This window comes from Electrophorus electricus, chromosome 1 (genome assembly GCF_041902795.1).
Source record: "Electrophorus electricus isolate QZ-2024a chromosome 1, ASM4190279v1, whole genome shotgun sequence".
Lineage (NCBI taxonomy): Eukaryota > Metazoa > Chordata > Actinopteri > Gymnotiformes > Gymnotidae > Electrophorus > Electrophorus electricus.
Genome location: NC_137497.1, coordinates 5,761,576 through 5,782,640, shown reverse-complemented (window position 1 = coordinate 5,782,640; position 21,065 = coordinate 5,761,576). Strand labels below are relative to the sequence as shown.

At 41.1% G+C, this 21,065-nt stretch overlaps 1 long non-coding RNA gene across 1 annotated transcript; it reads right to left on the bottom strand.

Annotated features, from left to right (window-relative positions):
- Positions 1 to 12,019: 12,019 nt before the first annotated feature.
- On the bottom strand, positions 12,020 to 21,065 carry LOC113568615 (uncharacterized). The gene is made up of 3 exons (XR_014122529.1): positions 20,798 to 21,065; positions 14,334 to 15,159; positions 12,020 to 12,402 (listed from the first exon to the last, which is right to left on the bottom strand). It is a non-coding gene; the product is annotated as an uncharacterized LOC113568615 (long non-coding RNA).

Sequence of the window (21,065 nt, the reverse complement as noted above, 5' to 3'; positions counted from 1 at the left end):
CCATCTACCCCCGATATGGATTAGTTCCGCTCCAGCAAATCGTGCTAGTATACTGAGTCCACTCCTTTCCCTACGGGGTGTTCTGTCGGCCCGGGCCTATTTCTTACACTAGTACGTCTACTCAGTGTGCCTATTCTCTTAGGCTGGCGGAGTCCCAGACTCCGGAGTCCTCTAGACCCTATTTTTAAGCCCTAGTATCTCATGTACTATGCTACTTTACAGACCCACCCCAGGGTAGACTCAGGCGGATCACTATGTCACTTTCTTCTAGGATTAAATTACTGAACTTCACCACTTACTTTCTGTTCGTTAGATCAGGCGGAGCACACCACCGGAGTCAAGCGGGACGTCACTCCCTGGTTAGGTACTTTCCCGTATTCTTGTGGGTTTCCCTCTTTCTCCAGCTCAGTTTTCTCTCTGAGGAGCGTCCTCGAAGTTTAGTCACCGCTGCTCCGCATGGTGCCTCTCGCTGATCCTGCCGACTACGCCAAATTCTGTGGTGGAAATTCAATGAAACGGGGAGTCAGATGTGGATAATAAGTAAAAAAGGTTTTAATAGAAAAGAAAGATTCCACAGAGTGTGGGGCTCACTACCAAGAGAAGCCCCGAGTCATACAGAGCATTGCTTGATATACAATTCTAACTGTATGCCTTGACCAATCACAGAAGCGTTGCTTATCTCTTTCAGGCCGGCTGGTAAGAATCTTGCTTGACTGTCATCCCTTAATTGCAGGCAATAAAGCGATTGCAGGCAATAAAGCAATTGCCGGCAATAAAACGAGAGACATCTTCCTGCTTATCTAATCTACGGTCTCACTCCCTTAAAGTTCTTTGCTTACATAAACATTTTTTCTAGGGAACAGGATAGTGCTAAATGTATGTGAATCACTGAAGCACATAGTATTTCCTTTACACTGACCAAATTAAAACATGTATGGAGTACATTAATTTCATTTTACAAATGTATTTCTCCAAATTTGTTTTCTCCCTCTAGTTCAAGCTCATACACATCCACGTCCCAAAGGTGTAAGAGGAAACAACCTCAGTATGGTGACCTTTAATAATGACTACACCAGTTGACACAACTCTCCACTTTGCTTTGTTAGTGTTTCCTCCTGTATCTTGTTAGCGTTCATTAATCTGTGTATTTAAACACCTCTATTCCTGTGCCCCTCTTTGGCTGCTGCTACATGGTCATATTGTTGCACTGTTATGTTAGTTGTTTGACCACATACTGGATTAACCACCAAAAAATGATGTCTTTACTGGAAGAGAAAGCCCGTTCTTCTTAAAACAAACATGGCAACATGACTTAGGTCTGAAATGTTCTTTACACAGGACATGAGACCAAAGTGGAGATGTTCATAATACACAACAGCATGCTGAAAACAAAGCACAACATAACACCACAAACACCTTAAACCATCTATTAAGCATTAAGGTCATTAAATTACATATATGGCTTTTTATAGCAACAGGAAGAAGATATAAAATGTATTTGTTGAAGGTGAATAAAATGTTAACATTGTTTATTTGGAGTGACAGTTCTTTACTGAAATTAAGCATACAAATGTTTTATTGAAAGCACTGATGTACTGACAGACACATATGTACGCAGTCGCAGGCCAAATGCTGTACACCTATTCAACTGTTTATGAAAGCAAATATCTAATCAGACAATCATATAGCAGCAACATTTAGGCATGTAGACAAGATCAAGACAACCTGCTGAAATTCAAACCAATCATCAAAATGGGGAAGAAAGATGATTTAAATTACTTTGAATGTGGCATGGTTATTGGTGCTGGATAGGCTATTCTGAGTTTTCATAAACTGCCGGTCTACTCGCATTTTCACAACTATCTCTAGGGTTTACAGAGAGTAGTATGAAAAAAAAATAAAAATATCTAGCAAGCATCAGTTCTCTAGAATAAAATTTTCTTGTGACCCACTATGGCCTTCTGCTACTGTAGACCATCTGCTTCACGTTTCAAATTGTTGGCCTAGTCTGATAAGTATACATTTCTGCTGTGACATTTGCACATTGGGGTCAGAATTTGGCATAAACAGCATGAAATTGTTACAACTGTAGTGTCCGTTGTCGGCCAGAGGAGGATGGTCCCCTCCCCCCTTTGAGTCTTGGTTCCTCTCAAGGTTTCTTCCTCGTGCTCTAGGGAGCTTTTGCTTGCCACTGTCGCCCTTGGCTTGCTCACTGGGTGCTTGGAGTCGGACATGTGCAAAGCTGCATTGTGTTGTAAAAAGTACCATTTAAATAAATTTGACTTTGAAAGCATGAATCCATTCTGCCTTGCAGGTTCAGGCTGCTGGTGGTGGTGTAATGGTGTGGGGGACAATTTCTTGGCACACTTTGGGCCCCTTAATACCAGTTGAGCGTTGTTAAATGCCACAGTCTACCTGAGTATTGTTGCTGACTATGTCCGTCTCTTTATGTCCACAGTGTATCCATCTCCTGATGGCTACTTCCAGCAGGATAATGGGCCATGTCACAAATCATGACAAGTTGCTTAATTGAACAGGACAATGAGTTGACTGTACTCAAACGGCCTCCACAGTCACCATATCTCAATCAAATAGGACTGCATTTATTTTATAAATATTTTCTACTTTTAATACACCACTAACAAATACTGGGCATTGTGTAGCTCAGTTCAAATATACTTTTACTGTAACAAAGACAAACAGGAGGAGCCTTATTATCAAACACATCCTAATAGAAGAACCAATACAAGTATTGACACATATTTAATACTCATGTTTGGTGAACACTGTCTCATTTCAACGTTGTTATGTAAAGTCAAGCTACTGTAATTTAATTCATAAAAATTAAATAATAATTTTCAACTTGAACTGCGATAGTTATTTGGTGAAAATATACAAATGTATTATGATGCAATGAAACCAACTGTGTGGCATGAAAAGACCAAGAAAGACAAGCGGTACAAACGGAGCTTTATGTACCGCTTAAGAGAGGGAGAGAAATAGTAACATGGCTTAAGGTCACAAGTGGGGCTTCATGCTGTGGGTGCTGACTAGTTTTTGTTCAGGGACAGACTCAAGGGAGTCTGTTCCAGTGTGGAAAGAAATGGAGAAAAAGTCTTGGAAGACAGAACAATGGTTTTGGCATGTGTGTGGTCTTAAAACCTCACGGACCACAGTTTCATTCATGGCAGTCAGTGACTGATGAAGCTTCTCTGGCTACAGCTGCACTCTCTGTCCACCGTCAGTCATACTATGCTGACTACAGTTGGACTCACTGTCCAACTGTCCAATCATATTCCACTGGTCTGCCTTTTGCTCACAGCATGCGGGACATTGTTGGTATTGTCTATAGTCTGTAGCTCTCTTGAATGAGTTAGGCAGAATATCTGATAGTATGCTCTCAGATATAAAACAGTTCATTTATTTTACTCCTGCCAAATTTTACTTTGATGGTTTAATAATGTTTTTTTGATCAAACATTATTACTAGTATTCATGTGAAGCAGCAAAATTGTAATACATACAAAATACCTTGTAACTGCTCCCTAAGATAGAGTTTGTGAGAGTCTAAATGGAGATTGTTGAAGGTGGAGAGCTTCATAATGAAGCCAAGAGACCTTGTTTAACTCCAGAGCCGTTTACAATGCAAATGTATGAAACAGTCTCCAAATACATTTCATATCAAATAAAGGATGTTTGGAAATGAACTGGCATATGATCATTATTATTCACGCTTTTGATGAACAGGTAGGACCAGTCTTAGTGCATCAGCCAAGCCTACAGCCCAGTCCACAGCTGAGGAACACTGTAAATACACTATCACACTTTATTGTGTGGTGGAATTTTGAACAAACAGCAAGTCAGACGTGATTAAAAGAGTAATTTAATAAAGAAAATAGAACACACCAAACACAGCTGTGTAAGAGCTAATGCTCGAAAGCTCTAAAGGGGTAGACTGACTCTACTTCTTATATCTAAACTTCTGCTCTGTGATCTTGTTTACGTACTCCCTGCTCCATTTGGTGATGAACATTCCTGCATATGCCAAGACGCTTCAAAGGACAGACACCATTTGCAAGAAAACAAAAGCCTAATCCCTCTTTATGACCCCTGCAGGTCACAACACATGCAGGTCATAAAGCGACATTCCCACAGTCATTTGTTCATACAATATACAGAGACAGAGTATTCAGACTAAACCATTCATATAGGATTATATGATGGAATGGATTAACATGATTATATATGAATCATCACATATGAATCACATGATAATACATGATCAAATAATATTTTCCATCACATTTCTCACTATCAAACATTATTTCTTTAGAGTGCAGTCATATCGTTGAAAGATGCTGATTGAAAATGGCAGAACAGAATAACAAAGATAGCACAAAGGTAAGATAATGTGGATGTCACAAATACGACTAGCCCCAGTTGAGTTGCCACACCCAAATCAGCCCCATCCCTTTAGATCAGTGGCCGAAACACATCCATCTCACCTGAGTTCTAATTACTCACACCTGATCTTTATCCTCCCCGTACCTTCTTATACTGCTCTGTCCCTTTGCCTCAATGTAAAGTATTGCCATTCTTGTGATGAGCGTGTTTAAATTATATTTGAAATTCTATCTCTGCTCCGCTTCTAGACTGCGCCTGCCTCCTGACCCTTCTGTACTTTATGGACTCTGCCTAGACGTGTTGAACCTGGACTGGACCAATGGCAAGCTGGATAATGTTCTCCCAGTCCCTGGACTGAGGAGTGCTGGCTTGGTGATTAATGCTCAGAGCCTGAGTAGCCGGCTCTGTGTTGTTAACAAACCCCCTCACAGTTTGATCCTCTGTTATCTGAGTCTTGACTATCGTTACAGTAGACTGTTCAATATTGACTAAAAAGGTGATCTGTGATTGCAGTTATCTAATTGCACTGTTAAAAATAATAAAAGAACACTTAATCATCACAATATAACACCAAGTCAATTAAACTTCTGGCATATCAATCTGTCCAGTTAGAAAGCATAAGCAGTTGTGAATCAGTTTCACCTGCTTTGGTGTAAATGAAAGGGACAACAGGAGAAACAGCTATACAACCCCCAAAAGGGAATGGTATTGAGGGTGGTCGCCACAAACAGTGACTCTCTTCTTATCCTTCTGACTGATTCTTCTCTATAGTACTGTAGCTTTGTGTTTTTGTAGTGTCCCTGTCACTACTGGTACCTACAAGAGTGCATACTAGCCCATGGGGGCTATACATGCGAGTTGCTGTGATGAAATACACACAGATTGTGTCAGCCTGTGATTTCAACTAGAATCTTTCATTCACATGGATCCACTAGGAAGCATTAAATGATAATAGACATGTTATATGTGTCACAGTTGGTGTTTCACTTTTCCAGTCCTGTTCCAGTCCTTGTTTTGGTTTTCACTGTTCGTGATTTGCATCTGTGCTTTGTTTAGTGTTCATTAGTTCAAGTATTTAAACCCTGTCTGGTTCCCTTGGAGTTTTGCTGTTCATTATTTGAATGGTTGTGCTTATGTGTTTGAATGTTTGAATGTTTAGATTTGTATAAAAGCCCATCTGTGTTTCAAAGCCTGTGTTTATGTTAGCCTGATTTGTTATCCTAGCCTTCATTCTTCCTAGCATCTTTGTTATAGACTGCTTCCCCTTTCATTCATGTGTTTTTGGTTTGTCATTACTAGCCTTTGTTTATCCTAGCCTTTGGTTTATTTATCACGGATCCCCAAAATCTCCGTATAGGCTCTATTACCCTGGACTACTCCAATGACCACAAACTTGGATTTGCCCTTAATAATTTAAAAAATCAACCCAAATATCTTAGCAAGTAAAAAATGTCTTGTATTGTAACATCATTAACTCATAGGTCCCCGAATTGAAATAAATACATTTGTAATAATTTGCAGTTGCTTTACAACAGAAAAGACAGATGGATAGTTATCAAGTCCCTAAAACCTAAAACCAAAATGTATTTAGGTGCCTACAATCTAATCAGCCAGCTGAGGATGCCTTGTCATGTTTATTTGGTCTCCTTGGGTTGTGTTTTTGCACTGACCTCTGGCCTCTCTCTTCCTTTGTCACAATAGCTCTTACCTTCACCCTCCCAATTTATTACCTTGAAAAAGCATGCAAAAATACAGCTTGCAAAAATGGAGAACAATTAATTATTAAAATGAATAATTACACTGTTGCATGAACCCATCACTGCATTTCAGCCACGATTTCAGATATTTACCCACAAAATGTAACTTTTTAGATGAACATAAGATCATAGAACACAATATTTATATAAAATATAAGAGTATACACATAATTCGTCACGGACGACATGACTGACCCCAGAGGGTCAACATCTACAAAAAGCATTTCTGTATTGTAAATATGTACTTTGTTATTTCAATCGATTAATGCTTAATGCACATAAACAGCATAAAACCAAGCCAAGATGTCATTTGAACTTGAACTATTGCAATATATTACATTTATCTTAAATTTTTAACCAAAGGTACTTTCAATTACATCTGAACATGACTTGAGCAATTAAATGCCTTGCTCAGGGACGCAAGTCAAGCACCTTAACCACATTATTTTTTTTAAATCTTTAAACCCAACCCTAACCCTAGAACAGAAGAAAACAGGATTTGATAGATTCTGATAGCTCCGTTTTAAGTACACATCAGTTTGATAGATCAGTTTTAAGTACACATCTTTTTTTTTTTTTTTTTTTTTCCAAAAACAGGAGTATTAAATTTAAGAAACTTTGGCTAGACTGGGCACTGAGTGAACTGACTTTCAGCTGTGTAGAGGCTGCAACAAGAATGGCACGTGACCCCGTGCCTCAGGGACTCTGTGTCAGCTTACCTTTGGATGGGCTGTGTGGTCACCACCACAGAAAGAGTTGTCTAGGTTTATTTAAATAGACAGTGGATGCATACACACACACATACACACACACACACACACACACACACACACACACACACACACATTCTCATCCTCTCCTGCTCACAGTCACCTGCCTATTAGTCATCATCACTGTCATCTGTTCCTTGTTTGTTTTGTTTATTGGCGTCCCTATTTCAAGCCTGCAGGTAAACCTCTCCAGTGCTTTGCACTGAACTGTTCTATTCTCTTCAAAGCCTCGAGAGACTGCTTTTCTCTCAGTTTTTGCTATTTTATTTCTTTTGTTTGATCTGTGATCTGTAATAAAGATGGTCTATTGCACTTGTATGTCGTTCCTTGTTATTCAATATTACCTATAAGTGTGTGTGTTGAAGAAACATTTTCCTTTTTAACTTGAGACCCCTGTCAAGGTCTCTACATGGCCCTACATTTTACAACCTGTCTGATTTGTATTTTTTCCACACTACAGGTGTCTTATGCATGTGATCCATCCTGCAAGCTACCAAACAACATAACCAAAGTGTTCACTGTGTCTTTGAGAAGCCTTGTCATCATTTGTTAAATTTCTGAGCAGTTTGTTTTCATGTCTGTTTCTTTGGATTACTGGATTTCTGCATGCAATTTTGGATCACCTTCTTTGCCTGTTCCCTGTCTGTTCAGTTTCCTTTGCTGACTGCTTTTCAGGATTTATGACCTTTGTTTCTTATTTGGATTAAGACTCTTGACTAACCATGTTGTCTATTAAACTGCGTTCACTATACTGTATTCAACCCTGTTTCTGTTAATGCTTGGAACATACAGTCACACACTTCTAAAAGCTTTATCTCTTTTGAAGAAAATGTCCCTAAATTAGCAATGTTGTGTGTAAGTAAATCATTAATTTACACATAATCTACAGAGTTTCCAAAACACAGTAAGATAATTCAAGCCATGGACCTTAGTTAACCATCTAACACATAATCAAACATACCATATTGACCCTCGTTCAGACAGTGATATCTTTGGTGTGAAATTATCATATAAAGTTACAGTGAGGTATCATCAGGTGTATAAAGTACACCTGTTCAACTCACTAAAAAAATATATCCAATCAGCTAATTACAAGGCAGCAACTCAATGCATTTAAACAGGTGGACATTGTCAATGCAACCTGCTGAATTACAAATCGAACATCACAATGAGGAAGAACGGTGATTTAAGTGACTGAACATGGCATGATTGTTGGTGCTAAATGGGCTTGTCTGAGTATTATGAAAACTACTGTTCTACTAGGATTTTCATGCACAACCATTTCTAATGTTTACAGAGAATGGCCCTGAGAATACCCAATTCTTCGGGCAAAAATGCCTTAGTTATTTCAGTGGTCAGTGGAGAATGGCCAGACTTTTTCAAACTGATAAAAAGGCAAAAGTAACTCAAATAAATACATGAATATGGTAGCACACATGGAGCCTTTGCTCTGGTGGATTGTTGTGGTCTTCGTGTTCATACTTGTGTTTGTCAACTAGCAAATATACATACACCTGGAAAAATCTTTTAAAAAATCTTTTAAAATAACTTTTTAACAGACTGCTCACAAACAGTTAAGGTGGGAGCTTACATCTCTTCCTCATTTACTATTAACACAGGAGCCCCTCAGGGGTGTGTTCTGAGTCCTCTTTTGTTTTGCCTATACACGCATGAATGCGGACCCACCCTTAACACAAATACCATAATTAAATTTGTAGATGATTCCACAGTGATTGTCTCGATACACAACAGAGATGTACAAATTTGCAGGTTGCTGAACTTTACCATTACTCTTATGCACAGGTATCATCATGGATGAACCAGAATTGTCGTGGATGAACCAGATATATTGAGAGATAGTTTTTTGTGTTTTTTATGTTTCACAAAGCTCATGCAAAAAGTCTGGATATCTTGCAATCTCATTGCTTCCAATTCATGATGAACATTAAGGTCATTTATGATAGGGCACCCAAATAACAAAGGCCCTGATGTCCCTAAACAAAAACCCACCCTAGTGATGTCACGATACGGCCCCGCCCCCTCCTCAAACATCTTCATGTGTGTGTGTTTATCTGTGTTGCCACGCCCTCTCGTGTTAATCTTGAGTGTATATATGTCTCCTATGTTGTAGTATGTGTTGTTGGTGTTTCAAATGTGTTAGTGAGGTGTGCTTTGGTAGATGTGTCACCTGTGTGTGGAATAAAACGTATGTTGGAACGTGCTCCTTCTCCGCATCCTGTTTGCCTCATAACGTCACAGAAACACCAACCGAAGAAGGATGCCTGGGAAGGGCAAGAAAAAGGGGAAGAAGGGGAGAACACAAACACTATAAACCTTCACAATGTTCAGTAACTATCACACGATACTTTATTTCTTCAGGGTGCAGTCGGGTCTTGGACAGCAGCTGCTTAAAAATGGTAGAACAGAATAAGAAAGATTGCATAATGCTGGATTCTGTCATGACTGAGGTAAGATTTTTTTATTTTTTATGTTTGTCTTTGATTTACATGTATAGACCTTTGAGACTTTTGGGGTTTATATATATATATATATATATATATATAAACCCCAAAATGGTCAGGAACATAGTAAACACAAATATAAGGGTGAAGTGGAGCAGGATTTCAAATGACACTGATATTTTGTGTTTATGTATGTATGTGTAATGTGACATATTTTGTTTTACAAGGCCCTCAAAATGGCTTAATTTAAAGTGATATTGGTTTTATGTAAGAAATATTTTATAACAAAAATTACTAACTGAAAAAGCTGTTTACATAAATATTTGTCCCTGCTGTGGAAGCGCTATGTTTACACATATGAAAGATATTGCATTTATCAGCATACTGTTGCCTTACAATCGGCCTCTACTGATTCATAAAAAAAATACCACTGAGTGAACTATGAAACTGAAGGAAATCTGTGAAAATTAAGACCAAAGAGCATTCTTGTGATGAGTGTTCTTTTGATGAGTCTTCTTCTGATAAGTGTTCTTGTGATGAGTGTTCTTGTGATGCTGCTACATCCACACAGGCAAAAGTAAAATCTGTGAGGTAAAAATCAGACTAAGGGGTAGACAAGCAAGAGAACAAACACAGGTAATCCATGAGGACCAACTAACAGTAAAGAGAGCACATAGAGCATGAGTCAAAAAACATGAGAGCACAACATGGCTTAAACAACAGCTTAGAAATGCATACTATACAGACCTACAAAAGGCATTTTACCAAAGGCAAAACACTGGGTTTAAATAGACTAAAGACCTCAGCCAGGTCCTTGTGCAGTGCAAGGAGGGGATGCCCAAGGGAGATTTAACTTGATGGGTTGTGCTGGAGAGATGAACAAATAAAAGAATAAGTGTTCTATGTGGGCATTGGCTGTCTCTAGCCAGATGCGAGGAGTGTTGTATGATAAACCATGTGCCCACAGGACCTCCATCCAGTGCACACACGTGTAGGTGGGACAGCACTGGAATGGGCCAGATCCGTAGATTCTGGGCAAGACCCTGGTCCATTAGGTTGTTGGCTGCTCTGGAGTCAATTAGCGCTGAAACAAGAGAAGATCGACCTCTGGGCATAACCCTCACTGGCATGTGAAATATCAAGGCGAGGGGAGTGTCACTTACCTGGTCACATCCTCTGTCCTCTGCTTTGCACTGGACTCCAGCCTCGCCCACCTGCATGGCATTTTCAAGAACTATAGTTATAGCCACCTTAAATGTTCTATAGCCCACACAATAAACATGCATTATTAATTTAAATCATCAATAGTTCTCATTAATTCTGTGTTACACAACCATGCTATTGTGTCTCCAAATTCATAATATACTGAGATAAAAGGTGGACTACTAGGCTGAGCTCCCTATTCATATATTTCCAGTATTGCCCTTGTCTTGCACCCTTGGTCCAGGAAAAGCAGGACTGAATCTCACTGTGTACTGCACATTGTGTATGGAAATGATGACAAAGATGTAGGCCCTACTACTTGAAGGCTTTTCTATATGGCGAAAAATAATAACATATCCAATGTAAAATGTATTAAATATGCTTCTGGCCATTATGTGTTGAGACAAGGGCCACAAATAATCCACAGGTTGAAGGTTCCCTACCCAACTTTTATGAGATGATGTACTGAGACTTCTCAAAGCTTGTTAAGGGCCATGCGTGAGGGTTAAGGGTCTTTCTCAGGGGCCCAACAGTGGCAATGCGGCAGTGGTGGGGCTAGAACCATCAAACTTCCAATTAAGTCAAGTACCTTAAATACTGAGCTACCACTGCCTGACATACTATACAATGCCCAATGGTGCAATTAATGGGGAAAAAAACCTAAGCCTTAGCATATAACTCTAAAACTGATCAATAAAAATATTCCTATATTGGTACGATGTAACTGAAACTATAAATTGCTACTACGTTGTACAAATAAATCTAATATAACTGTTGACTAATTAATATCTCTGACTTGCAGGAAAAGGAAACATTAATGTCAGTACATCATTTTATGCTGAAACTGTCACTGCAGAAATAAATAATAATTTACTAAAAAATGTCAATAACTGTATGAATTGGAAACAAACTTTTTTTTTGGTGAAAATTGGCCAATTTGCAAATGCAAAAATCAATCAACCATCACTACTGATCTTAGGTATCATAGGTTTGTTATCTGGACACATTCATGCAGTGCCCAACAATGGTGATGGGTATATTCAGCTAACAGTAATGTTTTTATATTTCGTTTTGTTAGAAATCCCACGTGAAGTCTCGGTAACGTGTCAATCCTCGGAGCGATGCATGTGAACATATAGAGAGTAGCAGCTTTTATTTATATAAAATGTATTTAAATAAAAATATAATTGATAAAGAAAAGTCCTAATTTGAAATAAAAAAATAAAAAATACATTAACTAATAAAGGAGGCCCCCAGAGTGTGTGTGGGTGTGTGTGGGGGGGTAATTAATAAAACTATTAAATACATAACGAAAAAAAAAGTAATGAGAGGAGAATAGACTGGAGAGAAGAGGAGAGGAAGAAAGCTACAGATAGTAGAGAACAGATTAGTGGAAAACAGAGAAGAGCAGAATGATACAAGAATAATATATAACATTTAATAATTCAGATATATAACAATAACAGATGTAACATTTCATATAACAATTCATAGGTTTCTGTCTATATGATTATGGCTATACTTTATTAGTCTCTTACAGCAACAACAACAACAATAGAGAGATGGCAAGACTTGGCACTGGGTTCAAATAGACAGTGACACTGAAGGGGTGCTGTGCTCCCTGAGCCAGTACCTCCACTCCTCAAAGGCTTCATGACCAGCAGCTCCCAGTCTCCTACCCCGTAGTTCCCTTCAGATGGGGACTGCTTGCTGTCAGTCATAGGAGGGTGAACAGACCAAAATGGGGTCAATGTAGGTGACCACAGATCTATCCAGGAAACTCCCTTAAGACCTCATTTATGAATGCCTGAAACATGGAAGGTCCCAAATGGAAGAACCAGGTGCTCATAGTGTCCTTATTCCAATTGTCACTTTCCTTCATTCATAAAAGATTGCAGGTTACCTTACTATAATTAATTAGATATGATTATAATATTATTATAATTATACAACAATAAAAACAATAAATAATAATAATAATAATAACAATAATAATAATTTAATCCCATGAGTGAGTGAATTCCCAGCTCCCTGGGTAGATTTGCTCTCCCCCAATGTTCAGTTCAAGGCTACGTCCTCGGCTAGTTGTCAGAACTTTCCTATAATACCAAAACATTTCCACTGTAAGTCAAGAGAGGAAGTTCTTAGCTATCAACCTTGCAAGTTTGGGTAGATTGTAATGTACCATATTATCATTAATGATGACTTGATCTTGAATCTCTGAAGATCGAATAGCTCCAGCTCTCGTCTCCTACGCAAGTTCTCATTGGTTCTGCTCTGTGTCACGTTACATATTACTTCCTCGTTTGTACGTCGATTTTGCAAGTCATGTTTGTAGCATCGGAATATTTTAATCCAAGAGTAAATTAATTTATACATTTTTGGTTTAATCAAAGTTTCTTTCAAAACTTTGTGACGTCTGCTTTTCTATGGATCACATTAACATGATTATGAAAGCCCTGCTACTCCTCGTGTTTAACATTTATTCGGTATTGGCAGGTATGTAGCTGGTTTCTACTTAGGCGTTGGTTCTCTTTAGGCGTAATCAGGCCTTTGTTAAAATGTTTAGAAAATACACTTAGTATACAGTAGTTTAAACAAATATGTACTGAATTTGACATCAAGGCAATATTTAGGCATTTCACAAAAATTATATATTAAATTAAATCATACAATTTATGCGAATTATTAAATGTGGACTGAAGTTTCCGTCTTCACGGCGTCTGATCTGTTTTAAAACAGGCACCTGCTACTAAACGTGGCAAACATGCAAACTCTGTCCAACTTGCGGTGTGGTAATTGTAACATAATTACTGTAGTTATATATTCAACTGCATATCTTGGGTTAGTCCTTTTCCTTGAAATTTATTTTCTTTGGTGTTTGTGATCTAAAAGCCTGCACACATTTACTATGTTGATAATGTGTAACAAAATTATTTTAATTAATTTTGAGCACTAATGCTACCTAATGCTTCATAGATCTGTCTTATTCAGCCTTCTTTCTTTTTTTTTTTGTATTTTCCAATTTTGGTGTCTATCAAATCAAGCATGTTTGTGCACTTCTTAGTGAGATATCATTAATATTCTGTGGGTAGATGTAGCTACCAAATTAATATTATGTGGAGCAAAAGTACCAGGAATCTTAGCTCAGCACATCATTTAGCATAATTGACTTTAACGTAATTGTGATGTGATGTACATTTATACATGGTCCATAGCAGTTACTGTATGATCCCTATATAATTTGTGTGTAGGTTATGTCACAGTTGCATTGCAGAATGTGCATCATACATATATAAACATTCTAGCACACTGGCATTAATAATAATAAATTAATGTTTTAATGTTTCATGTTTTAATAAAAAATAATGGCTGTATTTTTCCTCTTTACAGACAATTGCACTCTACATCATGTCTGCAATGCAATTACTCCGGGAACAGATTTCCTAGAGGGCACTGCTGTTATTCAGGTGGATAGTCAATGGATAATGAACATTACAGCTAATGATCCACTACTGGACTACAGCAACATGACACAGATTCAGCAGAGAATTCAGGAGATCTTCAAAGACAGTGAGGCTACTGGAATGGGACACTTTAATCAGACTGAAGGTGAGGATGAAAACATCCATAAACAGCAGCAAAGTGACACTTAGCAACATATATTATTACAGTCTAATATTGAGTATTGTCATATTCGTTGATGCAGGAAAGAAGAGACCGGAAACAGTGCGTTACCTTGTAGCCTTTTATTAATGCAGAGCTCTGGAGATGTCCCTTCACAGCGCAGTGCGAGTGAGATCCAAAACATAACTTCGCGACACACATACTTATAGTTTCTCTCGTCCTGTGCCACTTAGTACTTTTCCATTTCAGCCCTCGCCTCCATCTGTCACGTACACATGTCTTCTTGCACAATCGCACATATGCACATCCAAGGCGTTTCCTGTTATTCAGTAATCATGTCTGCGCATACAGCAATTATTTTGTTAATTCAAGCATTAATCCTATTCCATTTTATAGATTATTCTCTATTTATGTAATCTTACCATTCACTCAGTTTATGCAATCCCACAATTCCCCCTTTTGATCTCTTCAAAGAGATCACCAATCACAGTCCTTTGTTCCGGAATCTCCTGTCTTCTTACTTTGGGGTGTAAGGATGGACTACCTTGACCCTTTTGTTCCCGGAGATTATTCTGCCTCCTCTGTGTGGGAGTGAGCACCTGATCCGCCTGGTTCAGGTGAGCTGAATGATGCTTCAGCGAGATCCCTCGCTGTCTCCTGCAGACTCCTCTGTGGTGGCTCTGCGGCGGCGCACTGGTTCAGATGGAACCATGTCTCCCCTTTTCCCTTCAGGCGTACGCTGTGGCTGGTTCTCTCTGTCACCTGAAATGGACTTGTCCACCTCGGCTCAGTCCACTTTCTTTAGATGACCCTCAACAGCACCCACTCGGTAACAGGCATCGTCTGGGTTTGTCTGCTCCCCGTCCGGTCTCCCAGCTGCATAGAGAAAGCTGAAATGATACAGCAGTCGCTGGGGTCCTGGAAATCCTCAACCTGTCTGCAATTCAAAAGGGATAAGACCAGTTTTTGCGTTCAATGAACATCTAATGTACATTAATGCCAGAGGTAAGGCATCAATTTTGGCCAATTTGTTCTTCACATTTAGATTCATCCTTTCCACCTTACCTTGAGACTGAGGATGATACATTGTCCCAAATGAATGTTTCAGACCCAGCATTTGCTCTGCCTCCTGCAAATCATGCACTTTAAAATGAGTTCCATTATCTGATCTCATGGAAACCCATGGAGAGGGATGTACTGGTTCACCAGGAACTTCACCCATGCTTCCCATTTTGTTGGCCATGCTTCCGGCCACCCTGTGTAGCTGTCTACATACATCAATACGTACCTGTACCCTCGTGCTGAATCCACCATGTCTGTGTAGCCCATTACTATCTCTTCCGCTGGTGTTAATGCCAACGGATACGTACCAGTTACAGGCTTAATTGTGGGTCTGGGATTGTACTGTTGGCATACTCTACATGCCACCCAATGTGCTATCATATCCTTCAGGTACAGATGCCACCAGTTTTCCAGGTTCCTCAGCATTTGGCAAATACTTACGTTACCCATCCCATGAGCTTCTTCTAGTACCTGGGATCTGAGCCCTGGTGGAAGGGCTGGTTTTCCCCCTGGGCCCTGCCACACTCCATCCTCTACTCTTGCTCCCTTTTGATGCCACATTGTTTTTTCCTCTGGACCTGCCTGCTCCTGCACTTCCCTGAGTCTTTTGCCTTTCAGGAGGGGCTCCATCTCTGCTTCTGCACATATCATGTTGTGTTCTGCTTTGTACTCTGTTACCTTCTTTGCAGCCTCATCTGCAGCTCAATTTTCTTTAGCTATCACCGTGTCTCCATCATCATGTCCCCTGCACTTTATGATAGCTACCCTTTCTGGTCCCTGTGAGGCCTTTGCCAGCTCCCTCATTTCTGCCTCATGTTTAATTGATTTGCTCCCGCTGTCCTAGACCCTGCTCTCATCCATTGTCCCAGCTCCACATGTGCTGCCCCTACCGTGTAAGTGGAGTCAGTATAAATATTCACTTCCTTGCCCTTAGCTAATTTCAAAGCCTCCACTACTGCTATTACCTCCGCTTGCTGTGCTGATTGTAAGCCCATCAGCCTTTCTGATTTTATCATCCAGAATTCATCCACTTCTCCCTGTGTTTCTGCCACCACTGCGTATCCTGCCTTTATGTTCCCGTCTGTTCCTCTATATCCACACCCATCAGTGAACAGGTTCCATGCTCCTGGAACTGGTTCTCCTTCTAGGTCTGGTCTCACCTTCTACTGCTTTCTCTCTTCCTGTTTGCACTGATGAGGCTCTCCTCCTCCCATTGTGTCTGCCATGTTGATTCCTTCATGTGTGTACGTGATGTGTGGTGCTTCCAAAATTTTGCTGATCCTCTGTTGCCTCAGCGCTGTCAGGGTGAATGCTTGTGAATTCACGTATGCTATTACACTATGTGTGGTTAGTACCGTGATTGGATGTCCCATTAGCAGATGCGCTATTTTTTGGATCACTTTAGCCACTCCTGCCACGTGTTGAGTGCATGTTGGGAGTCTTTTTTCCATGTTGTCTAGCTGTATGCTTACATGCATGAGCACTTGTCTCTCTCCCCCTTTTTTCTGAAACAGCACCCCGTTTACTGTGCCTGCTGTTTCAGAAACATCCAAAAAGAATGGTCACGTGTAGTCAGGAGAAGTGAGATCTACGGCTTGAGCTAACAACTGTTTGAGCCTGATAAAAGCAGTTTCTCCGTCTTCTGTCCATTCCAGTGTGGCATTGAGATTCCTCATACCCTGCACCTTCACCATGTCCCATAAGGCCTGGGTGTGGCCCACGTAGTCGGGGATGTAGTGTCTGCTATACCCTGTCAGTCCTAAGAAGGAGAGCATGTCCTTCACTCTCTCTGGCCTAGGATGATGTAGTATGTTCACCCTATGTGAAGGGGATAGCCCGGTGGCGTTCTGGGAGACTGCTTGACCGAGAAACAACCTGCTTCTGAGCTACCTGCAATTTCTTCTTGCATACCACAAAGCCCTGTCACCACAAATGCATCAGCACGTTCTCGGTGGCCTGAAGGCAGGATTCCATGTAGTTTCCTGCCAACAAGAGATCATCCACCTATTCAATAAGGGTCACATCGGGTGGTATTTTACAATCCTCCAGGGCATTCCAGAGGACCTGATTAAAAATGCCAGGCGACAAAGCAAAGCCTTGTGGCAACCTAGTATATCTTAATTGTTGACCCCTATACGTGAATGAGCTAATGTCCCGACACGATTCATCTAACGGGACGCAAAACAGAGTGACTTGTAGGGGGTCTGGGGGCGGCACGTACGGTTCTAGCAGAGTGATCCATGGTTTCCAGGCAAGGTAGGCAGACAGGAGTCCACCATGGGCAGTGGTCTCAGGTTGCAGGAAGCCCCAGTATATGTCAGCCCAATCTCTCATGACTGGGGTCATCAGACACTGGCCTGTGAGCCCTCCACCATCGAAGCAGTGGATTGTTGTTCCATTGGGGAAGTTTACTGATAGTCCTTCAGAAGAACACAGCACTGTAGCACCGCTCTTAATCAATAGATCACGTCCCAGTAAGTTCATTGGTGTAGACAGGGCACATAGAAATGAATGTGAGAAAACTTGCCCCCCTACTTCCACTCTTAAGGGCAAAGTCAGAGGCAGACACTGAGGTTTCCCTGAGAACCCTATGACGTTGATATAGTCCTTCCCCAGTTTACCAGGGAAACAGAGACCTTGTAGAGCAGATTGTGTAGCTCCAGTGTCCACAAGAAATTGCAGTTCATGGTTCTCAACCATGATGGACAGCATAGGGTCTGCCAGGTTCATGCTGTCTGGGTCGTTTCCGGGGGTTTGTCAGTATGTCTCTCCCTGGCTGGGGTCCCACTCGGCCATGGGATACATTCCACCAGGTGCGACTCTTGGATTTGCTGCATAGTGGCCTCTTCCACGGCCCTGGCCTCTCCTTTGGGTTTGATTCTGGGGACACTCGCTCACCCAATGATCCGCCTGCCCACATACGAAACATCTCTCTGTGTATCCATATCCCCCGCTCAGTCCCCTCGGGCCCCCTGGCCTTCCCCGTCGGCCATGCCCAGCAGGACCTCCACGTTGCCCACTACCTCTAAATCCACCCCGATTACCCATTGAGTTTCCTCATAACTGCTTGGCAGATATTGTCGTTCTGGCTCCTGAGGTGCCCCGGCGACCATGACTACTTTCTTTTTCTCAGTGACCTTGTTCCTGGCCTCGCCTACCTGTAATTTTAGTAGTTGGGTCTGTAATTCTACTAAGATATTTTTTTCCTTCTGGGCTTTTTCTTGTGCTAACGAGAGATGATGCCTAAGGCGCTTATTACATGTGTTAGAGTTGCTCCCTGGCAGGTCCGGGTTTAATTTCATGGCGTCTCTTACTTCTTGAGGAACTCCCCCCAGTACTGCATTTCTAAACCATTCCTGGTGTAATCCCTGTCTGCCTGGGTGATGCCCCATATTTAGCTATGTAGTCACGAGGGTTTTGACCACTTTCCCATTTAAGCTTGGGTGTGGCTGCCCCACTGGGGAGTGGATACCTATCACTTAGTGCGTTACCAACCCCAGTAGACACCTGTGTAAACCCTGCGGAATCAGCCAGTCTATTGGTTCCTGCATTTTCCTCAACATCTCTAAGTTCCGATGGGGTGAAGCATCTCGCTGCTACTGCTCTAAAATCCCCTAACACTAAGTTTGTCCTGCAGTTAAGCAATCCAGTTTAGCTAACCAAAACCCTCCTCCTAACTTATCCACCAGCAACTGCAAGTCACCCAAAGTGAAGGTCTTATATCTTCTGTCCCCATCCCCCAAAGTAATTAACGGCATATTCTGTACTGTGTCTTCTAGCTCTGCTTTAGGAATACTGTGGCCACACAGTTCCAGGGTGCCCCGCACGCCTCTTCCCCTTTTCACTAATTGCTCTACCCTCTCTAGTGTTTCTTCCCCGAGGTCCTGGTCGGCTTCCTGTCCGTCTGAATCCTCATGCTCACTTTTTGTTTCCCAAGTTCCTTCTAGCTCACATGCCACTTTTCCTTTTTCTTTTTTTTACATTTTTCTCGACTTTCTTGGGTTCCTTTTTCTGTCCTCTGCGTTTTAGTTCTCCCTTTCTTACTTCTCTTATCTCAACCTCTCTGTGTTCTCTGTCGCGAAATGGCCAATAGTCTGCAACTTCCTTCTTCTCATGTTTTTTTTCTCTCCCCTGCTCTGCCGCAGGGACCACATTGAAAAGCATTCATGATAGTCTGTAATAGATTCGATGTCTCCCTCTTCCTCATCATTCTCGCTATCCTTTTCTTCCTCCTCTATCTCGACACGTCCAGCCGTTACCCGTAAAACTGGATATATACCTGCTGGTGGTGCGGGGCCACTCGGTCCCTGACTTTTTCTGATTGTTGTTTCCTCCACCGGTGCACTAGGCTTCGTTTCTACTGATGTCCTTGGTTCCTCATACAGAGGGGGTGATGCCATCTGCATCTCCTTACTTCCTGTTTTTTCTTTGTTCCTTTGTGCTGCACTCTGCCACCAGACTTCCATTTCTAACCACCGTCGCCTCTCCTCCTCACGCTGTTCCACTATCCTCTTCCACTTCCCTTTTTTTAATCTCCCTGCTTTTTCTCCTTCGTTCTCTGCCTTTTTCTTGTTTCTCACGTTCATCGATTTTACCTCTGATCCAACCCCCCAGACTTACTTTGTCTCCTGATCTGCCTCCATTTTCCTTTACTAATTCTATTAACCTCTGTTTGAGTTCCTTCTCTCTTCTCTTATGATCTTTTTGTTTTGTTACTAAGCTTGCTGCTGCTATTACATTGTTAACTTGCATTTCCAAACTTACCCAGTCTCCGGGTCCCCATCCATCATCATTCGTTTCCCTATCGAATTCACCATTCATAGTGACTACGTATTTGATCTACTCTAAACTTGTTTTTAAATTATTCCTCAATAAATATCTTAAAATTACTTACCACTCCTCTCCTCTGACTCCTTCTCCTTGCTCTTGCGTCACTACTTCTCTCTCTAACCTGAGTGTTTTGTTAGCACCGTTAGGTTTCCGCACTCAGGCGAGGCTTTTCGTGACCACCATAAGTTCAACTTCTCTTGTAGAATTCGGGGCTCTCGTACTCCCTGGGCCTCTAACCCTGTTCTGCAAATTCGCAGTTATTTGGTGATTTGGGATGTCTGTCTTTCCCAGTCCTCCAACCCTGTTTTGTAAATTCACATACTTCCTTAAGAATTTGTGGCCCTTTCACCACGGGACTCTAACCCACTTCAAGAATTTGTGGCTCTTTCACCACAGGACTCTAACCGAGTACTCTTTTACCAAGAAGAAAAGTGATACAAATACCGATAGGGATTCGGGGGTCCTGAATTCCCCGGGCCTCTAACCCAGCTGTCGCGCCGGACCTAACGCCTCGTCAGACAATAGTGGTGTTGCCAAAACAAGGACGAGCACTATTCTTTCATACTTTTATTTCCTTATTTCCATACACTGTTCTGTCTAATTTTCAGATCTTACATATGGACAGAATCGTCACTAATTTAGAATATTCAATGTACAGAATTTGATAATAGGTTTCTGCTTACCTTATTGTTGTTCGGCCGAAGTAACAATTGAGTCCACTGCACGAATGATTCTTTCCTTGCATCACGTCGGGGTCACCAAATTGTAGTATTCGTTGATCCAGGAAAGAAGAGACCAGAAACAGTACGTTACCTTGTAGCCTTTTATTAATGCAGAGCTCTGGAGATGTCACTTCACAGCGCAGTGGGAGTGAGATCAAAAACATAACTTCGCGACACACATACTTATAGTTTCTCTCGCCCTGTGCCACTTCTGCTTAGTACTTTTCCA